The sequence below is a fragment of the Theropithecus gelada genome, chromosome 2, assembly GCF_003255815.1.
Source record: "Theropithecus gelada isolate Dixy chromosome 2, Tgel_1.0, whole genome shotgun sequence".
Lineage (NCBI taxonomy): Eukaryota > Metazoa > Chordata > Mammalia > Primates > Cercopithecidae > Theropithecus > Theropithecus gelada.
The window spans coordinates 187,955,321-187,979,459 of NC_037669.1; the positions used below are offsets into that span (position 1 = coordinate 187,955,321).

Sequence of the window (24,139 nt, forward strand, 5' to 3'; positions counted from 1 at the left end):
CAGAATATATCTACTTTCATGGTTCCACGTTGATAGTTTCCAAATACATTCATCATATCCAAATTTAGTTCTATACCCCATTTCTATATTTGCTGCATTAAGATTCAAACTTCCAGCTTATAATTCTTTAATTTCTTCTATCTCAACATCTATCCCAATTTGGTTCTTTTTCCTAAAGGCTTTATTTCTCTTTATAATGCTTCTTTTCCCTCAGTCATGAGGCACATGCCTTGGAACACAGGTATGTACCTTTGTATGTAAACTGCTCCTTCACTCCATGTAGCAATTCTGCATTTAAATGCTATGTTTTGCCAATTTTCTCTAGACTCGTTTTAGACCCTCTTCACTTTGTGCTGCAATTTTTTTAAGAGGCTCCTAACTGATCTCCTGGCCCCTACCTGTTTTTCGGGGTTAGTTCATCTTTCATGGCATTACTATATTTTATCTTTAAAACTTTAGAAACAATTTTCCTGATGATTCCTCTCTTTCTAACTCCTTATGAGGGCTGGTCCCCAGATGGTCAAAGCATAGCCTCCTTGTATTTCCTGAGAATTTCCTTCCACTCTCTTTTCTGCCTTTCCAAATCCTAGCCATCTTTCATGTTCTAGTTCAAGTCCTACCAGTTTCAAAGGAGATTTCCTTGGCGACTATCTTTCAATATTTTCCTTTTCTAACTTCTTACTACATGGATAATTTCATACAGCTGAGCACTTTGTGGTTCTGTGTGTGTGTAAATGTGTACGTGTGTGACAGCTGAGCACTTTGTAGTTCTGTGTGTGTGTAAATGTGTATGTGTGTGAGTACACTTGCATGTGCAATGCTGTGTCTTCCCAGGCACGTGAAGGGGACGGGACTTGTCTTACATTTCGTACTCCTCCTCCTATCAGACTCTTTTAAAAAGGTAAAATATATTCAATCAATCATTGTAGCTTATAAGCAATCTTAACCATCTCGTAGGAAGGATTTTAAACTTAATTTCTTAACTATTTTTGAAAGGTATAGAACAATGTGGCTATAAATTTTAGTTTTATAGAGTAATAATGTATTATGAAGTTGTTTGACAAGCTGTCTATTCTCCACCATATGGAAATACATACATAAACAAATGACATGGTTTTTTGTTTGTTTGTTTTGTTTTGTTTTTTTGAGACAAGAGTTTCGCTGTTGTCATCCAGGCTGGAGTGCAGTGGCACGATGTCGGCTCACTGTGACCTCTGCCTCCTGGGTTCAAGTGATTCTCCGGCCTCAGTCTCCCAAAGTAGCTGGGATTACAGTGGCCGTCACCGTGCCTAGCCCAAAGTGCTGGGATTACAGGCATGAGCCACTGTGCCTGGCTGGGTGTTTGTTATTTTTAAATAATGCCTTCCTCTAAGACATTATTTATGAAGAAGTTCCACATTAAATAAAAAATCACATCACTTCAGTTGATTGTCATAAGCTATTACCTGACTCTGCAGTTTTTGGTATTGTTAAGCCAGTCCAAGTTTATCCATTTCTGTGTGGGCATTGCAAGGATCTTTGCCATGTACCTAACTCTGACACACACTTGATATCAACTTTTGTTCTTCAATTCCAAATGGAATTATTTAATAAACCACATAAATAGTAGGATGTTATAATTTGATAGAGACTTAGAGATCACCTAGTCTAACTTTCTAATTTTATAGATAAGGAAACTAAAGTGAGGAGTTAGATTGTCCAAGCTCACATGACAGTTTAAAGATAGTCTTAATGGAATTAAATATCCAGTTTTCTTTACATTCCCCAGCTGGTAATTCCGTTTTAATCCTTGTTGTTGTGAAAGCATGAAATTTGCAAATACAGGAGTCTGATCCTATATCAGTAATGGTTAGTTATACAGCTGTGGATAAAATTTTAAGTGTTATTATGGTGTCCCACCCAATGAATTGTGAGAGGTGGAGGGACAAGTTCCCATGACGCCCAAGGCTAATGGAGCTTTCTCTCTGTTGTGACTATATTCTGGAGATGGCTGACCATAGAGTTGACACCACTGAATAATGAGTATCATATAAATTCATGCTGAGTTTCTCCTTAAAGCTGTGCTTTTAGAAGGAGGTTATTCAACTAGGATAATTATGTAATATTGCATCACTGCAGGCTGTATTTTATGTTTAAGGATCCCACATAAAGGATAGCTGATTTGCAGGATGTTCTTTCGGAATCATGTAAGACAAACTGTTCCAAGCTCCTATCAGTGAGTTCTTTTAGTTGCTTTCTTTCAGTAAGCAAATGATACTGATATATATTGCGAGTAAACACAGCCAGTTAACTTTCACATCGACAAGTTGGTAAGGTTAGGTTGTATAGCAATGTCCTGTCTGCTGTGGTTTGTTGCTATAAGGCTGATTAGTTTTGCCAGCTATTATAGGTCTTATATTTCCACTTTTTTCAAGAATAAATTATTTGAATAATAAAAAGTGACTTTTCTAAATGTTGAGGCTTATTTAGAACATTATGATATCTGATGAAACACTTTAATCAGTACTATAACTGGATCCTTATTGCAGTAATGATTTAAAAAGTGAAATAACTTGGATTCCATGGTCGTTCAATGTGTAATTGTTACTCCATTACAGGCATTCTAACTTTTGATTCAATGCTCCTAATAACAGATACACTACACACACACATATATGTATACACACATGATTTAGTTCTATTATGAGCTTTAATGCTGGCTGTATTCACACATAAATAATGATATAATTTATTTCTGTGTTCATATGTATAAAACCACTATGAACATCTTTCCACATATAAAAAAAGTCCTTCAAAATAAGTGTTATGAATTGACTTAATCTGATGCACCCAATTAATTGGACACAATGTTATCTGCCAGTCAGTCCAAATGCTGGAATTTTTTCAAGAATTTTCCTGAGTTGTCTTTATGTTAACCTGCACAGCTCATGTTAGCTGTCAGTTCCCAGTTATGCAGAGCTTTGCAATTCAGTTGTTTTCATATGACTTTAACTCAGAAGTCAAAAACATAGTCAGATATGACCATCAGGTCCATTTCAATTTGGCTACCTAATATTTTAAATTGATTTGAATTAAATGTCAACATTATAAAAATTGGGAGTTTTTAAATAAACCTTAGTTTTCTGACTTCTTTCACCCTGTCTCTGAATGGAACCATCAGCTGAAGGTTTTGATGAGATATGTGTTCACCAGGCCACGCTCATGATACATGTGACCTTCCTGCTCCTAGTAGTACCTTCAGTTTCTGATGCTTTTTCTAAAACTTTTTATCTACGTGTCCCCAAGGTTTTTCAGTCTTACTTTTTTCTTTTCCTTCATGTTTGCCTTTGTTCAGGGCTTTGGCATTTGTTTCTTGAACTAGTTAGAAACTGATTTCCCTCCTTCTTATAACATTTGATAGCTTTCAAGGCCCATAACTTGATCTCCTGGTTTCAGAAGTAACTTTTAGTGTAGGTACAGAGGTGATAGAGAAAAATTCTTCATTTTTCCATAAAATGAACACTTAAAATTATATTTCAACGTAATATGCCATGATGATTATTTTTTAATGAAAATAATTTATTTACCCACTTTATTGAGGTATGATTGACAGGTAAAAAGCTGTACATCTTGAATGTATACAACTCAATGAGCTTGGGGATGTGTATACATACATAAAACCATCATCGCCCTCAAGGCCTTAGACATACCCATAATCTCCCAAAGTTCCTTCTCACCCTTTCTATTATTATTTGTGTGTGTGTGTGTGTGTGTGTGTGTGTTAAGAACACTTAAGATCTACCTTTTCAGAAACTTGTAAGTATATTATTAACATAACATTAGCTACAGGCATTGTGCTGTAGAATAGATCTTCAGAACTTATCTTGCATTAAGTGAAACTTTGTACCCTTTAACTGTCACCTGCCCATATTTCTCTTTCCCCCAGCCCCTGGCAATCACTATTCCAGTCTCTGCTTCTATGAGTTTGACTATTTTAGATTCCTCATGTAAGTAAGATCATACAGTATTTTACTGTAGTTTTAAAAAGTTTAGCTTATTTTTCTTAGCGTAATGTCCTCAGGGTCTATCCATGTTGTTGCACATGGCCGAATCGCCTTCTTTTGTGAGGCTGAGTAACATTACATCTTACTTATACCATATTTTCCATTATCCACGTATGTATTTGTCTGTTTTCACACTACTGATAAACACATACCCAAGGTTGGGAAGAAAAAGAAGTTTAATGGACTTACAATTCCACATGACTGGGGAGGCCTCACAATCATGGCGGAAGGCAAGGAGGAGCAAGTCATGTCTTACATGGATGGCAGTAGGCAAAGGGAGAGCTTGTGCAGGGAAAACTCTCATTTTTAAAAACCTCAGATCTCATGAGACTCATTCACTATCACAAGAATAGCATGGAAAAGACCCACCCCCGTGATTCAATCACCTCCCACCAGGTTTCTCCCACAACATATGGGAATTGTGGGAGGTACAATTCAAGATGAAATATGGGCAGGGACACGGCCAAATCATATCATTCTGGCCCTGGTCCCTCCCAAATCTCATGTCCTCAAATTTCAAAACCATTCATGCCTTCCCAACAGTCCCCCAAAATCTTAACTCATGTCAACATTAACTCAAAAGTCTACAGTTCAGTGTCTCATCTGAGATAAGGCAAGTGCCTTCTGCCTATGAGCCCGTAAAATTAAAAGCAAGTTAGTTACTTCCTAGATACAATGGCAGTACAGGCATTGGGTAAATACAGCCATTCTAAATGGGAGATATTGGCCACAGAAAGGGACTACAGGCCCCATGCAAGTCTGAAATCCAGCAGGGCAGTCAAATCTTAAAGCTCTAAAATGATCTTCTTTGACTTCATGTCTCACATCCAGGTCATACTAATGCAAGAGGTAGAATCCCATGGTCCTGGGCAGCTCCACCCCTGTTGCTTTGCAGGGTACAGGCTCCCTCCCAGCTGCTTTGATGGGATGGCATTGAGTGTCCGTGGCTTTTCCAGGTGCACGGTGCAAGCTGTTGGTGGATCCACCATTCTGGAGTCTGGAGGACGGTGGCCCTCTTCTCACAGCTCCACTAGACGGTGCCCCAGTAGGGATTCTGTATGGGGGGCTCCAATCCCACATTTTCATTGCACACTGCCTAGCAGAGATTCTCCATGAGAGCCCCACCCCTGCAGGAAACTCCTGCCTGGACATCCAAGTGTTTCTATAGATCCTCTGAAATCTAGGAGAAGGTTCCCAAACCTCAATTCTTCACTTCTGTGCGCCGGCAGGCTTGACACCACGTGGAAGCTGCCAAGGCTTGGGGCTTGCACTCTTTGAAGCCATAGCCTGAGCTGCACTTTGGTCTACTCTTCTCATAGCTGGAGTAGCTGAGATGCAGGCACCAAGTCCCTAGACTGCACACAGCACAGGGACACTGGGCCTGGCCCACAAAACCATTTTTTCTTCCTAAGGCTCCAGGCCTATGATGGGAGGGGCTGCCATGCCCTGGAGACATTTTCCCCATTGTTTTGGGGTTTCACATTCAGCTCCTCGTTACTTCCATGAATTTCTGCAGCCAGAAAAATGGCTTGAATTTCTTCTCAGAAAATAGGATTTTCTTTTCTACCACATTGTCAGGCTGCAAGTTTTCCAGACTTTTATGCTGTTTCCCTTTTAAAACTAATGCTTTTAACAGCACCCGAGTCATGTCTTGAATGCTTTGCAGATTAGAAATTTCTCCCACCACATACCGTTAATCATCTCTCTCAAGTTCAAAGTTCCACAAATCTCTAGGGCAGGGGCAAAATGCCACCAGTCACTTTGCTAACACATAACAAGAGTCACCTTTGCTCCAGTTCCCAACAAGTTCCTCATCTCCATCTGAGACCACCTCAGCCTGGAGCTTATTGTTCATATCATTATCAGCATATTGGTGAAACCTCATTCAAGTCTCCGAGGAGTTCCAAACTGTCCCACATTTTCCTGTCTTCTTCTGAACCCTCCAAACTGTTCCACCCTCTGCCTGTTACCCAGTTCTAAAGTTGTTTCCACATTTTCAGGTATCTTCTCAGCAGTGCCCCACTGTGCTGGCACCAATTTACTGTATTAGTCTGTTTTCATGCTGCTGATAAAGACATACCTGAGACTGGGAAAAAAAAAAAGAGGTTTAATGGATTTACAGTTTCACGTGGCTGGGGAGGCCTCACAATCATGGCGGAAGGCAAGGAGGAGCAAATCATGTCTTACGTGGATGGCAGTAGGCAAAGAGAGAGCTTATGCAGGGAAAACTCTCATTTTTAAAAACATCAGATCTCATGAGACTCATTCACTATCACAAGAATAGCATGAGAAAGACCCACCCCCGTGATTCAATCACCTCCCACCAGGTTTCTCCCACAACATATGGGAATTGTGGGAGGTACAATTCAAGATGTGATTTGGGCGGGGACACAGCCAAACCATGTCAATTGATTTGACCGTGGCATTATTAAGTTGGTAAGACCTATACAGAAGGCTCACAGCGTTCAAAAGGACAGCAGCCCCTGCTGCCTGCCTCTTGCGCACTCTGGCCTCCTCACTCACTTCCTCTTCCCTTGAAGCTGAGCTGTGCCTGCCAGGACTCTCTTCTCACTGTCCTCTGTACTCACTGGGCATTCAGCAAGGTTTTCCCTCTGGCTCAAAATCTTTTTCCTTTCCTATCTCTCTTATTATTTATATCTGTATCTGGAGCCTAGGAAAGATCGATAAAAAGATGTTTCAAGCTTTTAAATGTTTTTCTTATCAATGCATTTGTCCTGGGTGTAATATTTCAATTTACAAATGGTCTAGAAGTCTTTCTCCATTGAAATGATCTCAGGCATTGGACTAAAAGAATAAAATAGATGCTAATATGAAATAAAGGACAAAAGAGACATTACAGGAGGAAATATTTTATGGCCAATATAATAGTGTATCAAACCACTTTTAGAATAACTAAGCATTTCTGTGAAAAACATAAAAGGTCAAACAGCATATCTTATAGTGCAGAAAGAAATCCATTCAATTTTAATATTGTTCTTGCACTATCCAATGTTACTTAGAGGACAAAATAACTGAGGTTAATAGATTTTATTATGTCACTGACCTAAGTGGTTGATAAAAATATGAATTTAAAGGAATAAGATGGATATTTCAAGCTTGTAACGACATGTCATCAATCTCTGAAATGATTTTGGTTCCAGTTTGTCCTAATATGGTGGCAGTTGTATTTTTTTTAAGTTGCAATTCTGCATATTTTTCCATTAAGCAAGCAACTTTGAATTTCTCCATTACTTTAACCTCACAGTCATCATCACAAACAATAAATCCTTTTTCAGCACTGACCCCTTTAGAATCAGCTGTTACAGATGAGGCTTGCCAGACTCTGGAGGCAGGCAGAGGGGCTTGATTCTGACGTATAACTCATAGTCTGACTTCCACTCACTGGTTTCACTTCTCATGTAAACACTTGCTCATTCAAAACTTTCAGTAATCAGTGCTTGGGGCCAACACTAACTTTTTCGTCATATTGCATTTGATTCTTTCATACTTTTTATGTCATTCTATTTACACTTTTACTTTCGCCTGTTTTCTCATTGAAAATGATGCCAACTGACTAAGTAAACAAGATGTCGAAAAAGAAGCATTTACTCTCTTCAAATCTCATACAATATAAAATTACTGATCTCAACAACCATCTCATTGGGGACTTTTAATTTAACAGAAACAGTAACAGCTACAACAAACTAGTAAAAAGCAGGAATTTCTTTCAGGAGCATTGAGATTCTCACAAGCTGAGGAGGCTATCTGTATTGTCAACCACCTCTTGACGATTTTTGCCATTCAACTGAGTTGAGATAGATTGCAGAGAATCTTTGGTCCAGCATTGTAAAAGTGCCCTTTCCATTGCCAGGAAAGCCTGCCTCCCAGATGTTCCCCTTCTCCTGTGTTACCTCTTCAGGGAGATCTCTTTTTCTTGGCCAACAAATCTACAGCAGCACAACAGCTCACTCCATTCCCTTGCACTAATTTATTCTTTATCATATCATTGTTACATATCTATTACTTGTTCATTTGTAGATTACCAACTTCACTAGACTATTAAACAGTTACTTTAACTGTTATTACTAAAGTTATTTTATTTTAAAGCTATGTACAATGTGACTAAACCATTATGAATATCTAATCTACCACCTTTCTTAAAGTTCCCATGCACATTTGTACAGGTATATACTGTTTAGTCCATCAAATACATTTGCACAAGGAGCCAGTTATAAAAAACTAATAAAACCTAGTTAAGCCAAGTAGTCAATTAAAAAAAATTATACTTTATCTAACTTCAGTGTTCTATGTATTTCAATGCAAAGAAATTTAGTTTTTTTCCCCTCTCTTTTAGTGTCAAAAAGGTGAAGCCATGAGATTAGCAGGATGCAGGTAAGTGATTAAAGCAGGAGGCAGTCAGTTTAGATTAACACAAAATGACTCTGACAGTTTTTTTTACCCGTTGTCTTTAGCATGTAGATCTATAATAGACTTGTTATATAGAATGCCTAAAGTTGGTCTGTAGATGCCACCGAGAAAGACACTTGAAAAAAAAATTCTTACTAATCCACATAACAAGAATAACCTTTTATTCACATTTTAAAGCATGCACATTTTCTTTCAGCAAAAGTATCAGTTATGATGGAAATGCTAATTCACTTGTTTAAAAGTATGAAGAAGTAGCTCTCAACAAGTTACCGTTTGCTTCTTTAACCAAACTCCAGTGAGCACTTGTTGAATGCCATTTATTCTGCCACCTTCAGAAACATCAAAGGTCACCCCAAAGGCAATGGATGCCTCAAGGATTGAACAGGCCAGTAAGCGAGGAGAGATTATTGTTTTGTTTATTCACACATTTATGCATTGATATATACCTTGTCTTGCACCAAATATGACTTAGATAATCTATAAAACCCCGTAGACTATACAATAATATAAGCTAGAAGTAGGTAAGAAAGTTATGGGGAAGGATAATCAAGAACAGGGCAATAAAATAAGGCTAGATATAGGTTATTGCATAAAATGCAGGCTATGGAACTGTATATACATGCTGAGGGATATACTATATATGAACTGATATAATTCAGTGTGTGATTAAATGTAACACTAGAGGCATGCACATGGTACAATTTTAACAGATAAGAGAGTGAATAACTAAATATTTCTCAAAACTTTTAGTGTTAGAGAGATAAAGTGATATTTTTTCTTGAATTTCTGAGTAAGAAAATATTCACCCTGTTCAGACAGGGTGAATGAAGGATTACAGTACTCGAGGCAAAGAAAAAAGCATGTGGCATGTGCAAAATTATGGAAGCATGCATAATTAATATAGCATGGATGTTTGCAAAATTAAAAAGATAAACATGTGATGGAAGAAGCAAGTGATGGGGGTAAAATGGGAGCTGGCCTTTGGCCAGCTGTGCTGCATTCACCTGATGCTAGAAAAGTCGATGATGCGCATCAGTGAGTACATCTTTGTATGTTGTGTTTTGGGGAAGGAATGTGAATTATTCCACTTTCAATTAAGCCACCAGGTTTACTGTTGACTGTAGAGGTGAGCTGACGGCCCAGCTCGCCCGTGGAGAATCTGAAGCCATTCCCTGAGCACAGCTGCATTCAATTATTACCTCTGTATCCCAAAGTGATCCTCCAAATCTCTTAGAGCTGAAATGATGGGGAGAAGGGTCATAGGGGAATTTGAAGAATCCTAATTCTCTCATGATTGCCTATAAGATTTTTTCCAGTAGTGTTATTTCAAAATATGTTGTTGTGTTAGATAATCCTGTCACCATAACTTTTTGTGTGTGAAGAAAGAATGTCTTACTTCAAAGGAGAGAAGGTAATAATTTTAAGTGACAGAGATTTGATACAACACAATGTCTTTATTTTTTTTTGTCTGCATTTCATATCCTTTCTTTTTTTCAACCAAATCTGTATCCTCATTGAATCTTTTCCCCATACAGGCACTAATACAAAAATAAGCCAAGTATTTTCCAAGACTTCGACTCTGGGTCCAGATTTATGTTTTTATAGGTGGAAAAGCAGAGCAACCCTCTAAGCACTTCTCTGATTGTATCACGAGCCCATTCACATGGCTTACTTTTGCTCCTGGGATAGGTTCTAACTGATTAGGTGGCCTTTGCTATCTGAGACATGGACAAATCATTTTCTTATGTTATTCAACTTTATACTCACCAGGCTCATGACAACTTTTTCTTACAGACGTAATCATTTCTCTCTAGTTTTCCCTCTGCCCTACCTCCGAAAAGCACACACCCCTCTCTAAGTAAGGAAATCTGGAGTATAGTTTGAGGCCTGGTTCCAATGAATCTTCAAGATATTATTCTAATTGTCCTCAGTTGAAACAAACTCCCATTCTTTTGACTCCAATAGAAATTTCTCTCTCTCATCTTATTTGTGGTCTTTCTTTTAGAGTAGGCGGAGATTTTTATAGGTAGAAAAATGATTTGTGGCCAGGTGCGGTGGCGTGTGTAATCCCAGCACTTTGGGAGGCCAAGGCAGGTGGATCACCTGAGGTCAGGAGTTCAAGATCAGTGTGGCCAACATGGAGAAACCTCATCTCCACTAAAAAAAAAAAAAAAAATACAAAAATTAGACGAACATGGTGATATACACCTATAATCCCAGCTACTTGGGAGGCTGAGGCAGGAGAATTGCTTGAACCCAGGAGATGGAGGTTACAGTGAGCCGAGATCATGCCTTTGCACTCCCGCCCGGTGACAGAGTGAGACTCCATCTCAAGAAAAAAAAAAAAAAAAATCACCCCCTCCCCAAACTTCATCTCCAGTGCTTGGCCAAATATCCTGTATATGATAATGTGTTTGTCACTAAAGTAAAAAAGGATACTAATCCATAAAATAAAAGCAAATAGCATCTTTGAAAACAGCTGCTTTGATGACAAGTAACATGGAAGATTCGCACTGCATTGCACCAGGGAGATCATTAGGAAGATACTGAAGATCTAGCTAAATGACAATTCAAACAAATTAACCACCTACATGGGGCTGTGATGGATTTCATTTCCTGCTGCTGGCCACATGGAAGGAAAATGCCTCACACATAAAGCAGGCAGCTTGTTGAACTGTTGAAAAAACTGTCATAAGGACCTGGGCTGAGGACACATAAGGAATCGAGATCAATTATATTCTCCGTAGTTGATGACATCATTTGTCTTTGTTGTTCACAAAAGCAAAAACAAATTTAATAATTCTGTTAGTAGTCTGTATATTACTTTTTGTAAGCTACAAAACATTTCAACATCCATTATTGCCTTTGTTTATGTCAACGAATAGGTGAATAAGAAGAGGCTGGGTTATTTGTTCCAATTATAGGTGGGGAGGCAAAGCTTTAGTTTAGAAAAGTAAATTCCTGAATGTCACAAACTTACTGAGTTACAAAACCAAGTCTGGAATGTAGAACATTAACTTCTAGGAGAGTGTTTCTCATTTTTAACATAAGAACTTAATCTCTGATTTTGAAAAAAGCAAAACAAAACAAACAAAAGTACCACTGGGGATGAGTTCTAGAAGATTAGAAACCTCTTGCGTTTTGATAGAGTGTTTGTTTGTTTGTTTGCTTGCCTGACTTGGAATATATTGCGGTACCCTGTTGCACCAATTTAGGTAGGCTAAAAGTGTGTTTTTCAGAATGCCTTCCATGCATAATTCCTAGTTAATGTAGCTCATCTGAAACCTCACTTGACTTATCTGACTTCCAGGGAGGCACATTTTTAGCTCTTTGTTGAAAGGCATCAGCGTGTCTTGCAGAACACTTGCAGCATCACAGTTGGAGGCTTAGAGGTGGTAAAGACTGATGGGGGTTCCTCTCTGTCCTCAGGGGTTCCACCATGTGGTTGTGAGTTCCAGTCTGTCTTAGCTCTTACCAACTTCTTACCCATCTTCCCTTTTATACTTACTGGTCTGTGGAATTCAGGCTGTGTATAACAGCTTCACAGAGACTAAACAAACAGCTCACACAATGGCATTAGGTCAAACATCTATACTAAATACCCTGTTTGATATATATGTAAATATAAATACATATGTATGCATTTAATATAATACATATAGAAAATACAATACAAAATCATGGGAAAAATGTTTCTGTAATAATCTAGGGAGATCCCGTGGAATGCCTCCCAATACTCACATATCCCAATATTAAAATCAATTAAAAAAATTACAATGGCCTGAAGTAAGCAGACCTGATAATGGTCCAGATCCTTCAAGAATGATGATGTGGGACATTCTATACAACAAGAAACCATAACCAGCTGAGGTATTTGCTGAGGGTAAAGGGGTTATAGAATGGGCGGTGGAAAAAGGTAGTAATAAATCCTAATTAAGTTGACACAACCAGTTGTAGAAATGAACACTGCATTGATCATGCAAAACCTTCCTTACTTTGATCTGAATAGATTTGTGTATATAGTAGCATTTTTTATCGTTACTTCTCCCAGTTCCTTACTGTCTACAATACAGTGTATTAATAGCAGTCAATTTCATATTTTAGTACTTACATTTCAGAATATCAAAAGGGGAATGTGACTCAACTAGAAGATAAATGAACATCAGTTTGAAATAGATGAAGAAAATTCATATAGTCTTTTGGGGAGAGGGCTAGCAAGTTTTTGGTTTTGTGAGGGATAATTGCCTTATGTTAGGTGAAAGTATGGGTTTGCTACTGTCTTTATTTAGAAATTCAGTATGGCTCAAAGAGGTGTAATTGGAAGCCAGCTAAAAAAGGGGTTGACTGTGATGGGTTTGTATTCTCTCAATAGCAAATCTGCAGCTACATTTCTAAGAAACCCCTTCACTGAAGAGTTCCAAGTTACTGGAAGAAACTTGGAACAAAAGGAGTTTGGCATGAATTTTGAAAGGTCTACTGAGTCAAAAGGCAGTCAGATATGTAAGTGGTGAGAGTGAGGACAAACCCATAATCAATGTCTGGATCCCTGATGAACTGAGACTCACAATGATCTTTCAATATGTTCAAGTCTCCAACTTGAATGATTTGGTTGTCCTGCAGGCAATGCTGGAGTCCTTCATCAGAGCTGTAAATGGCACTTGTGACAAAAATCAAAGTAACTAAAAAAGAATCTGGTTGGAACCTCAGTAACAACTGGCCTGACTACTGCCTCACACTAACAAGGTAAGTCAGCTACCAGTGACAATGTGAGCAAGTTGCAACAGTGCATAGGACCCCTGGCTAACCCCCGCCCCCCTGCATGTAACAAGCATATTATTGTTGCTTCATTTCCCTTTCTGAGCTCAGCCTCAGTACCAGACACAAGGACAGCAGCCTTACATGTATTTTTAATCAGCTCCCACACTTGTATACCGTCAAATACTTATAGTCAATCAAAGAGTGAGTGTTGGTGTGTGACTACTAGTGCTGCAGTTTCTTCTCTTAATACTCATTGATTCATAATTCAAAAACCATTAGACTCCTTATGAACAGAATTAGATGTCCAATGAGAAACAAACTTTGCTTTCAAGCTGTACTACTAATGATGATCATAACAATAGCTAAAATTTACTGTAATCTTACCATGTGACAGAAACTGTTCTAAATGTTCTATATTAACTCTTAAAAAAAATACCCTTGGAGGTAGGTACTATTACTATCATCATTTTTATTTTACAAATCAGGCAACTAATGTGTATAGGATTTAAGTCACCTCTCCAAGGTCACATAGTTGATGTGGGGAGTCTGCATCAATTACCAGCTGTGATTTAAAGCCAGGGAGCCTGGCACCTTGAGAGCATATTCTAACCATCGTGTTTTTCCACTCCCAGACCAATTCTCTAAATGATGTTCATCCTGAACAATCTGATCTCAGATTTACTCCCGTGTCAGCTAGTCCTCTGGAGGAAGTAGAAATGAGATAATGGGAATATTCGTGTAGTTATCTGTGGCTTAGGAATTGTAAACTGGTAAATTGATGTTAAAAGGAAAGGGAAAGAATTAAAAGAAGAGAAAATGGGAATAATTTTTGCCCCTTGAACATGCAGCCATCAGAGAACGAATAAGTCAGTTTGATAAATCTCAGTGAAAGTCAAAAACATTTTCTGCAGTGTGTAAAATATTGTTTCAAGCAACACCTTGGCTTACTGTGCTAGACATCTGGCAAAGAGGATGTGTTCTAACTTTTCTTTGTCCTTCATATTGTCAGGAATTTAGAATCATAACTTTTTATTCCATATTTAGTACATTACAATAACCACATTCTATATTTAAATATATCAAATTGTTCTCTGTTTAATGATATAATTTAATTTAAGAGAACCATAATAACTTAATTTTAAGTTCTGTGATCAAATTAACAAGATTCCTTTTACCTAATGTCTTTGATTTTATTAAGGTGAAAGTTATATAACAAAAAATCGTTTTAAAGTTAACAGTTCAGTGGCATTTAGTACACTGACAATATTGTCCAACAACCACCTCTATCTAGTTCTAACATGTTTTTGTTACCCCAGAAGGAAATTAAACAGAGTAACTGCTTATCATCTTTGAATTTTAAAGAATATTGTATAATTTTGAGACAAGGTCTCACTCCGTTGCCCAGGCTGGAGTGCAGTGGCATGATCATGGCTTACTGCAGCCTCAATCTTCTGAGCTCAGGTGATTCTCTCACCTCAGCCTCCCAAGCAGCCGGGACTATGGGCGTGCACTACCATGCCTGGCTATTTTTTTTTTCTTGAAGAGATGTGGTTTCACCATGTTGCCCAGGCTGGTCTCAAACTCCTGTGCTCAAGTGATCCTCCTGCCTCAGCCTTCCAAAGTGCTAGGATTTGTAGGCATGAGCCAATGTGCCTGACCTGAAATAATTTTCATGTGGAAAATTCTAGTTGTCTTTTAAAGTCTACCAAAAATCTCCCATTCTGCATTCATTGTTTTTGTCTTTAACTTACTGATACTAGTATATTTATATTCTGCTCATCACAGACATTGTTTCCACTTTGTTGTGTATGTATCTATATAATTTATATATATGTTATGGATAACTATTAGTAAATTTATGTGTTAACGTTTTATATATTTTAATTATACTTTAATGTTTATATATTGATATTTTAGTATTTCATAGATGTAATTTTAAGATAGTCAATTCTAATTCTATTTTTCTTTAAGTTTTATACTTTCCAATTCCTGTTTTTAAATTTATTTTTCTGTACTAAGGTAATACAAAATATTTTCCTCTAAAATTTTAAGACTTTATTTTTCAAGATTTTACTTTGAAATTTATGTTGTATACAGTGTAAAATAGCAAATATTATTTGTTTTTTCTTAGGGGTAGTCAGTTGATTCAGAATCAGTGTTTGATTAGAAAACTCTTTTCTTTCTGACTAGTTATTCTACCTCTTTCATTTATCAATTGCTATCTACATGTTGTTTTAGAAAGATCCATAAATTATCTACTTCATCCCCTTTATTTTACAGGAGAAGCTAATAAAACACAGGCCAGAGCACACTATGTGGAAATGAAAACCTTATTCTTGTCAATGGATGGAGGGTGGGTAAGTGCCTGGGTAACAGCCCGTGTCTTCCTATCTGCTCCTATTGTGGCAGGCAAGAGAGCTTGTGCAGGGGAACTCCCACTGATAAAACCATCAGATCTTGTGAGACTTATTCACTATCAGGAGAACATTATGGGGAAAACTGCCCCCATGATTCAATTATCTCCACCTGGCCCTGCCCTTGACCTGTGGGGATTATTACAATTCAAGTTGAGATTTGGGTGGGGACACAGCCAAACCATATGACTTGGATTTGCATTTTAGGTGGCTTGGCTCTAGTCTACTCTCTTTAATCACTATGCTATAGAGCTACTCTACCAATTTAAAAACAAATGTTATTACTAAAACTGATATGTTAATTGTGTTTCATTTAAAGGTAGGAATAGATAAAAATTTCTTAATATTCTTAATACCAGAGCTTCTATTAACATTATATCATGTTCTTAACGAGTCTGGAAGTAAAAGATAAAGAAATAAGAGGTACTAGGATTAGTGGAATGGTTAAACAAATAACAGCGTAGAACGATACCCCTCAGTTTCAAACCTGACATTTTTCATTTCTGACTAGGTGAATTTGAGCCCGTTGATGGACTTTTCCAGGTCTAAGTCAATGAAATGTCATATTATTATTCTTAACTTTTAGGGTTTTATGAAAATTGAATGATGCTTCTGCTCACTAAACAGGATATAATTTCCTTTACATTAAGTAAAAGATAAAAATTTAATAGTAATATATGTAATCAGGAATAAACCCAAACAGACACTCATACCAAATACCAAGAAGATGGGTTTTATATCCTGGAACATTCTTTAGAATGAACAGTTTTTGACATGTTACTTGACTATTTAATTATCTTTCTCTGTGATGTGATTATTCATATCCTTAACTAAAACATCTTTAAGATTTAAAAACAATCTCAAATAAAATGGGTAAGGTTCATATCAGAGGATAAATAAATGGTGCTATGGTTTGAATGTGTCCCCCAAAGTTTATGTGCTAGAAGCTTGATCCCCAATGTAGCACTGTTGGGAGATGGGACATTTAAGCAGTGATAAGGCTATGAAGGCTCTTGTGTATTAGTCTGTTTTCACACTGTTATAAAGAAATACCCAAAACTGGGTAATTTATAAAGAAAAGAGGTTTAATTAACTCACAGCTCCGCATGGCTGGGTGGGGAGGCCTCAGGAAACTTACAATCGTGGTGCAAGGGGAAGCAGGAACATTGTTAGGAAAGAGAGAAGAGTGTGTATAAGAGGAACTGTCAAACACTTATAAAACCATCAAATCTTATGAGAACTCACTCACTATCATGAGAACAGCATGGGGGAAACTGCCCCCATGATCCAATCACCTCCCACTGGGTCTCTCCCTTCACACAAGGGGATTATGGGGATTACGATTCAAGATGAGATTTGGGTGGGGACACAGCCAAACCTTATCAGCTCTGCCCTTATAAATGGATTGTCATTATCATGAGAATGGGCTAGTTATCTTGGTATTGGGTTTTTCATAAAAAGACAGATTCGGCACCCTTTTGTCTCTCTCTCTCTCTTGCCCTTTCTTTGCTCTTTTGCTATGGGATGATGCAGCAAGAAGACCCTCACCAAATTCCAGCCCCTTGATGTTTGACTTTTCAGCCTCCAAAAACATAAGCCAGTACATTTCTGTTTGTTTGTTATAAATTACCCAGTCTGTGGTGTTCTGTCATAGCAGCACAAAATGGAGATAAATGGTCAGGTAACACTGAAAGATGCTCATGCCTCCTAGGAAATAGGATCATTTATATTTTATAAAATAATACATCACCAATATGATACAAAAATTAAACCCCTGGCAATAATATGTATAGTTATGAATGAAACCACTAATGATTGCTCTTTGATGGAGCAGATAATAGTAAATACAATTAGATCAATTTGATAATATCTAGTAAAATTAAAGATGTGAAAATAATTTTCAGAGAAACATGCCTGTGATTAAAAAGGCATAGGCTGGGCGCAGTGGCTCATGCTTGTAATCCCAGCACTTTGGGAGGCTGAGGTGTGTGGATCACGAGGTCAGGAGTTCGAGACCAGTCTGGCCAACATAGTGAAACCCCGTCTCTACTAAAAATACAAAAAAATTAGCCGGGCGTGGTTGTGTACACCTGTAATCCCAGCTACTTGGGGGGCTGAAGCAGGAGAATCACGTGAACCTGGGAGGCGGAGGTTGCAGTGAGCAGAGATCGTGCCACTGCACTCCAGGCTGGGCTACAGAATAAGACTCAGTCTCAAAAAAAAAAAAAAAAAAAAAAAAAAAAAAAAGGAGTAAACAGAAGAGAACATTGCTATATTATGATAGAAGAAAATCTGAATGTTCATTAACAGGTGAATAGATGATTAAATTATAATATATCCATAATGTGATATACTACAGGGTACTTTAAATGAATCGGCTATATTTATACATATCAACAAAGATAAATATTAAAGAATGTAAGATCATGGCAAAAAGCAAGTTGCAGAAAAAAATATATAGGACATAGCACTTATATAAAGCCTAAAGCATACAAAATAATAATGTTCCTACTCCATAAAGACAAATATAGGAGGTAAATATATGCAACCATGAATGGTTTTGAAAAAATGCAAAATTAAGCATATTTAGTACCTTTTCAGATAGGTCATGGAATGCAAGATGAGCATGAGGGGCTTCAACCCCACCTATATATTTTGTAACACTTAAAAATTAGTTTTTGATAACATGATAAAGTGGCTGAATTTTAACAGAGACAGTGTCTACATAGGTGTTTGTTGTAATATTCCTTCTACAATTAAGATTAATTGGGATCAAACATCCCCAGGTTTCTAGCCAGTACCAATAATTACTAAGTTTTGAGTCATTTTTTAGTCTTTCTTCCACAGGTAATTCTGATTTTCATTAAAAATAAGGAAGGCATGGTTTGTGCTTAAGCTGAGACAGGTTTAAGCGACATTATTTTTCAATCCAATTAGGTGCCCTGATTCCATTTATTCAGAAGGAGATTTACATCTATATATGCTACTTGGAAATATGACTGCCATTTTCTAATTAAGAAGACATTTTATCTTGACTTGCCTATTTCACCTATAGATGAATGCTTGATTTAACATTTACACAATTAATTGGGTGGGTCTGCTTGCTACTACATTCTCATGAACCTTTGCAGCTTCTCAACTATATCCAAACCTATTACCTTTTAAGAACCTAAATATTTTCCTAGTATAAATAGTTTTCCATTGTATGAACTTTAAATAATATTTTAACATAAAATATACAGTTTACACAGGGATATCTAAAGGGATGTCTATACAAATCCTAATGTGAATGTTTTTGTAATGTGAAGTATCTTTTTGTTGTGGGAATTAATCTTTGTAAATATAAATTATCTCTCTATTATCTTTCTAAAACTTTTCAATTCCTTAAATTCAGGTGACTGTTAACTCATTTTATCAGCAGAATATTTTTCAGAGTTATTTATTATCTATAAAAAATATTTGCTTAAGGTTTAGTATTTTGGGGAAATTACATAACAGCTATCAAACGAGGGTCTTCTGTAAGTGCTTATAAAATAAATAATCTAATGATATAAGTAGATCTATAAAGAGATTATAAAATTAAAGAACAATTACTAACATTCTAACTAGTCTAACATTTTATGCCAAACAATCAGAACATATACCTATTTAAGATATTCAGAGTAGGCTTTATGCTTTATTATTCAACAGTACAAATAATATTTCAGAATATTTTAGAATACTGAGTATATTGTATATGAATATAGCATCAAATTTAGTTTCATGGGAAACAATCTTTAGCTATAATTATATAGTACTGGTGCAATCCATAATTTGTTTTAGTGTGACAGACTCCCCAGGTCTTCCGTAAGCTCCAAACTGCCAGGGAAAACAGATGAGTAAGAAACTAGACAGAGATGCTCAATTTTTAAAATGAAGAACTTGATCTAAATATTTAGAGTGTTTCCCATTAAAAAAACAGAAATTGATTTTATATATATATATATATATATATTTGGGTATAAATGAGCACGGAGTTTATGTCACTGAATTAATATATATAATAATCTTATATATAATATATTAATATATACATATATGTATATAGCTTATATATCTTATATAATATATCTTATATATATCTTATATATAATATATATCTTATCTATATAATATATGTCTTATATAATATATAATTATATATAATTGTGTCAGTTCTCCCGATTGTTTCACATGGAATTTACATCTTTGCAACCCTGAAACCCTGTTTCAGTCCTTTCTTTTTCATTGAATGTTCCAAAATCTCTTTCCCATAGTTGCTACATAATTTCTTAAATAGCTTAAAAGCTTTGAAGGAGAAAGGAGCTAGATGAATAGATTAATGAGGGGCTGTTTGTGAAATTCTTAGAGTTCCGTCAATGGCAGGTGTGATAAATGACAACACATTGTTAGTATGATGATCATGCAGCAAACCATTATTAGTGCTTAAGGTAGACTATCTCATTATACAAACACTACTTGAGTTTGAACATATTTTAGCAGAAAATGTAAACTGTTCACACAATTCCAACCAAATAGGCATTTCTCTAGTTGAAATTAGGCTTGGAAGTATTGGCCATGTTTACTATTAAATGATTCAGTTATATTTTACTAGTGTACAGAAAAACCAAAGTCTCATGTACACTGAAAATCAACTCTTATACATTTCTTTGCATAATTACCTATTTTTATTGAAATTTTTGTATATGACAGCTTCCTTAAATAAAACCTCTGCTATAATAACATAATTCAACAAGTTTAAGAGCAGATAAATGACACAGTAAGATACTCAGAAGTTTTATAAAAAATAAATCATGTGAATAAACAGTTGTGTTTGGTATAAATGGTATATTGTCAGTGTCCTTTTATGAATTAAAATGGCTTTATTCCAGCCTGGGCAACATGACAAAACCCTAACCCTACAAATAATATAAAAATTAGCTGGATGTGGTGGCACATGCATGTAGTCCCAGCTACTTGGGGCTGAGGTGGGAGAATCACCTGAGCCTGGGAAGTCAAGGCTACAGTGAGCCGTGATTGTGCCACTGCACTCTAGCCTGGGTGACAGAGTAAGACCCTGTATCAAAAAATTAAATTAAATTAAATTAAATTAAATTAAATTAAATTAAATGGCTTAATAGCCTGATTCTAAAAACCATGTGTACCAAATAGAGAAATTCCAATTTTTAGCTTTATTCATTTAATCATTGTTAAAAATATCATCGATTATTCTTTGTGATTTTAAAAATAAATTCTACACAACATACACTAATTGAATATAAATTCAGTGACATAAACTCCGTGCTCATTTATACCCAAATCTGTTATTCTTCTACTCTGTATCCCAACTATGAACACTTCCTATCATCTCCAATGCTCCAGCCCAAGACTTCAATTATTTCTTATCTGGATTTGTTAAAGTTGCTTAACTGGTGTCCTTGCTTCAGTCCCTGCACTCCCACTTTCATTATCTAGAGACATCAGTGTAAACTTTTTAAAATGTAAATTGGATCTGTTACTCTTTTAATTAAAACACTCCAATGAATTCCCATTGTAAATAGAAAGAATATTTTCTTCGTGGCCTCCAAAGCAAGGCTGATCTTGTTTCTGCCTTCTTTTCAAGCTCCTCTTTCACTGTTTCTTTCATCTCCTCTGGCTTCAGACACACTGGACTTTTTTCTATTCATTGAAAATTCCAGGCTTGTTTTGGTTTCAGAATCTTCTCCCTTATTGTTAACTTTGTCTGGAATAGTCTCTTCCCTATCTTAAGTACGGCTTGTCTCTTTTACTTATTTCTCAAGTCAAATGTATCATCTTCTTCGCCAGACAGTACCTTGCTAAGATTCATTGTTGTGCTAGATTGTAATTAATTCAGACGTGCTTAAGGTCATTGCAGTTCCAAAATCAAAGATGTCAGGAGTTTTAGCTGTATTCTAAGATAATGGAATGTATTCTCTAGATAGCCAAATCTTAGTAAATTAACACCATGAAATACCCAGAATAACCACATATCTGTAAAACCATATGAAAATAAGTGATGCACTAATGACATTAACAAATAAGGGAGTGCCAGGAATCCAAAGTATAATGGGGGAGATTCCCATATTCATACCTAATCAATCATGTGCAGTTTAGTTTTAAAGATATATTCTAAAAATCAAAAACAAACAAACAAAAACTAAATAAACTAACAAAGAAGTTTTTTCTCTTCACCATATGTTGTTACTAGTTGGCCTTTTGTTTTTTTCTGGTCTCTATTTTATAGGAAAACAGATGTTTCTGAACAGGTGTAAGTGGGTGGATTTGAAAACCTAAAAATATTGAAAGCTTTTATTTCTTGTTTGTTTTCAGAAAAGAAAGAAGAAATGATATTATAGTATCCATTCTTTTAAAAGGCCTTATTGGCACTTGGTTTTATATTCTATTGCTATTTTAATTTTTCTTCCCTTAAGCTAGTTGATCATATAAATAAATAATAATAAAATGCAATTTAGTTTTTATTTTCTTCTTCAAAATTAAACTAGCCCAGAGGGAAAATACCCAGTTGTCCAGTGGTCTGTATAATAACTTCACACAACCTATCTCATCTGCCCTTTTATTTCCATCCCATTTTCTAGTTCAGGCCCTTGTTGTTTCATGTGTTTTTCTTTCTTTTTTTGCAGAAAACTCCTATATGAACTCTACAACTGAATTTTTTGTTTCAATAGAGTATCTCATAAATAATGGTCCCAAAGAAATATTTTAAATAGCAGATTTAACCGGGTAGGTGAACTGGAATAAACCAGGAACCCAAAATTAGGATACTTGTTTTTAAACGATTTCTTGTACTTTCAAGCTGTTTTACCTTTTCATTTTATTTATCTTTTTTGAAAATCTGTTTCCTCAATTTTACAATCTTATTCTCCGACTTATTGCAAGGTTTAAGCAAGATGATGCGTATTACATTTTAGCATGATGCCTGATATTAAATAAAGATTTTAAGATCGCTGTTTAACGTTTCTCCCCCAAGCAAAACCACAGATAGCTTCCCATCACTAAGAGAATAAATTCCAAATGTTTACCAATGGCATTCAAATCATGCCACAAACTGGAACCAACATGTTCTTTCAGTGCACTTGCCCCTGCTGTACTCAGTCCTTTAGGAAGCTGGACATTGTTTCTGTACATGCCTTGCCTTCTCATTCCTTTACGTCATTTCTTGCATAGATTCTTTTATCTGGAACGCCTTTACACATATTTGTTTACTGGTTGGAATGCTGCTCATTTCCCTTTTCCTGAAAGCTTTCCAGACGTTCAAGGTGCCACACAGCAAAATATAGTAGTTTATATTTCTGTGTCCTCAAACATCGTAAACAGTCACTGTGTCAGAGAACTTTTCTCCAATTCATTATAACCAGACAATAGGTTCTTTAAAGGCTATGACCAAATCGTGAGCCCATTTTCCTTCCTTAACATACTGCACCCAAATTAGCAGAACCTAGTGGAGATCTTGCGGCTTAGAGCTTGCTGAATTTAGTAAAGACAAAAATTCTTGTGTATGTGTGGTGGTTGCATGTGCATGTGTGTTAATGTAGGTGCTGTGTGTGTGTGTGTGTGTGTGTGTGTGTGTTTGCATGGGGCAATATGGAGATAGTGATAGAGTACAAGGAGAAGCTTGACTTTGATGAGCTTCTGAGAAAACTCATCTATCCATCAATCCCCCATGCAATTACTGAGTGTTTAATCCATGCCAGGCACTGTTAGAAGGCACCAGGAAGACAAAGTTCCTGCCATCGACATTTACATACTAGAGGCGGAAACAGAAAATAAACAGGTAAGGAAATACATGCGAAGTATGATATTAGAATGTGATAGGCATTGTACAGTGAGAAAAATGGAGAAAAGGAATAGAAAGTGATGGGGTTGCAATTTTGCAATAGATGATTAGAAATGTCCTCCCAGTGAAGTGACATTTGGTGAACAGGAACATAAAAGAGGTGAGGTATTGAGCTATGTACGTATCTAAAAAAATATGTTTCCAGGCAGAGGAAACAGCAATGGAAAAGGTTTTAGAGAACAAAAAGTATAACCCAGGTTAACCTCTCTTGCAGAACTAGTTTAGCCTGTCCCTTTTACTGGTGAAATCACTATTAATGTTTCTGTCGTAAAGATCGTGTTTTAAATGATTTATATAATACAATAAAATTTCTAATCTCTTTCAAGCTTCCTTCTTCATCTTTAAAATGAAGTTAAACTCGGGAAAAAACGATTGTTCTAGCTCTGAACTGCTGCCCTAGTATGACTTAAATGCTTCTCTGCTCTCCTAGCAGCACTTCCTTTGCATAAAAAATAGAATGTTTTGATCTTATGAATTTATATTGATATATTTGATTAGAACATTATAAAGTAAAGAAAATTATTGTTGTTGTTATTTTTATTATTAGTATTTTCTCTGTATTTTTTGATTTCTGAAGTTGTGACTACCTGGTTCTTTCTGTT

At 36.3% G+C, this 24,139-nt stretch overlaps 1 long non-coding RNA gene across 1 annotated transcript in view; it reads left to right on the forward strand.

Annotated features, from left to right (window-relative positions):
• Positions 1 to 3,926: 3,926 nt before the first annotated feature.
• LOC112619724 overlaps positions 3,927 to 24,139 on the forward strand; it is a 44,484-nt gene continuing 24,271 nt past the window's right edge. The window contains exons 1-3 of the long non-coding RNA XR_003118285.1: positions 3,927 to 3,986; positions 13,092 to 13,214; positions 15,510 to 15,586. This is a non-coding gene — a long non-coding RNA (uncharacterized LOC112619724). The remainder of the gene's footprint in view (positions 3,987 to 13,091; positions 13,215 to 15,509; positions 15,587 to 24,139) is intronic.